Source organism: Symphalangus syndactylus, chromosome 7, assembly GCF_028878055.3.
Source record: "Symphalangus syndactylus isolate Jambi chromosome 7, NHGRI_mSymSyn1-v2.1_pri, whole genome shotgun sequence".
NCBI lineage: Eukaryota > Metazoa > Chordata > Mammalia > Primates > Hylobatidae > Symphalangus > Symphalangus syndactylus.
The window spans coordinates 89,795,272-89,797,833 of NC_072429.2; positions in this window are offsets into that span (position 1 = coordinate 89,795,272).

Genomic DNA, 2,562 nt, shown 5'->3' on the forward strand with positions numbered 1-2,562 from the left:
AGGCAGGGGTTGCAATCCTAGTCTCTGATAAAATAGACTTTAAACCAACAAAGATCAAAAGAGACAAAGAAGGCCATTACATAATGGTAAAGGGATCAATTCAACAAGAAGAGCTAACTATCCTAAATATATATGCACCCAACACGGGAGCACCCAGATTCATAAAGCAAGTCCTCAGTGACCTACAAAGGGACTTAAACTCCCACACAATAATAATGGGAGATTTTAACACCCCACTGTCAGCATTAGACAGATCAACGAGACAGAAAGTTAACAAGGATATCCAGGAATTGAACTCAGCTCTACATAAAGTGGACCTAATAGACATCTACAGAACTCTCCACCCCAAGTCAACAGAATATACATTTTTTTCAGCACCACACCACACCTATTCCAAAATTGACCACATAGTTGGAAGTAAAGCTCTCCTCAGCAAATGTAAAAGAACAGAAATTATAACAAACTGTCTCTCAGACCACAGTGCAATCAAACTAGAACTCAGGATTAAGAAACTCAGTCAAAACCGCTCAACTACATGGAAACTGAACAACCTGCCCCTGAATGACTATTGGGTACATAATGAAATGAAGGCAGAAATAAAGATGTTCTTTGAAACCAACGAGAACAAAGACACAACATACCAGAATCTCTGGGACACATTCAAAGCAGTGTGTAGAGGGAAATTTATAGCACTAAATGCCCACAAGAGAAAGCAGGAAAGATCCAAAATTGACACCCTAACATCACAATTAAAAGAACTAGAAAAGCAAGAGCAAACACATTCAAAAGCTAGCAGAAGGCTAGAAATAACTAAAATCAGAGCAGAACTGAAGGAAATAGAGACACAAAAAACCCTTCAAAAAATTAATGAATCCAGGAGCTGGTTTTTTGAAAAGATCAACAAAATTGATGGACCGCTAGCAAGACTAATAAAGAAGAAAAGAGAGAAGAATCAAATAGATGCAATAAAAAACGAAAAAGGGGATATCACCACCGATCCCACAGAAATACAATCTACCATCAGAGAATACTACAAACACCTCTATGCAAATAAACTAGAAAATCTAGAAGAAATGGATGAATTCCTCGACAAATACACCCTCCCAAGACTAAACCAGGAAGAAGTTGAATCTCTGAATAGACCAATAACAGGTTCTGAAATTATGGCAATAATCAATAGCTTACCAACCAAAAAGAGTCCAGGACCTGATGGATTCACAGCTGAATTCTACCAGAGGTACAAGGAGGAACTGGTACCATTCCTTCTGAAACTATTCCAATCGATAGAAAAAGAGGGAATCCTCCCTAACACATTTTACGAAGCCAGCATCGTCCTGATACCAAAACCTGGCAGAGACATAACCAAAAAAGAGAATTTCAGACCAATATCCTTGATGAACATTGATGCAAAAATCCTCAATAAAATACTGGCAAACCGAATCCAGCAGCACATCAAAAAGCTTATCCACCATGATCAAGTGGGCTTCATCCCTGGGATGCAAGGCTGGTTCAACATACGCAAATCAATAAATGTAATCCTACATATAAACAGAACCAAAGACAAAAACCACATGATTATCTCATTAGATGAAGAAAAGGCCTTTGACAAAATTCAACAACCCTTCATGCTAAAAACTCTCAATAAATTAGGTATTGATGGGACGTATCTCAAAATAATAAGAGCTATCTACGACAAACCCACAGCCAATATCATACTGAATGGGCTAAAACTGGAAGCATTCCCTCTGAAAACTGGCACAAGACAGGGATGCCCTCTCTCACCACTCCTATTCAACATAGTGCTGGAAGTTCTGGCCAGAGCAATCAGGCAGGAGAAGGAAATAAAGGGTATTCAATTAGGAAAAGTGGAAGTCAAATTGTCCCTGTTTGCAGATGACATGATTGTATATCTAGAAAACCCCATTGTCTCAGCCCAAAATCTCCTTAAGCTGATTAGCAACTTCAGCAAAGTCTCAGGATACAAAATTAATGTACAAAAATCACAAGCATTCTTGTACACCAATAACAGACAAACAGAGAGCCAAATCATGAGTGAACTCCCATTCACAATTGCTTCAAAGAGAATAAAATACCTAGGAATCCAACTTACAAGGGATGTGAAGGACCTCTTCAAAGAGAACTACAAACCACTGCTCAATGAAATAAAAGAGGATACAAACAAATGGAAGAACATTCCATGCTCATGGGTTGGAAGAATCAATATCGTGAAAATGGCCATACTGCCCAAGGTAATTTATAGATTCAATGCCATCCCCATCAAGCTACCAATGACTTTCTTCACAGAATTGGAAAAAACTACTTTAAAGTTCATATGGAACCAAAAAAGAGCCCGCATCGCCAAGTCAATCCTAAGCCAAAAGAACAAAGCTGGAGGCATCACGCTACCTGTCTTTAAACTATACTACAAGGCTACAGTAACCAAAACAGCATGGTACTGGTACCACAACAGAGACATAGATCAATGGAACAGAACAGAGCCCTCAGAAATGATGCCACATAGCTACAACTATCTGATCTTTGACAAACCTGACAAAAACAAGA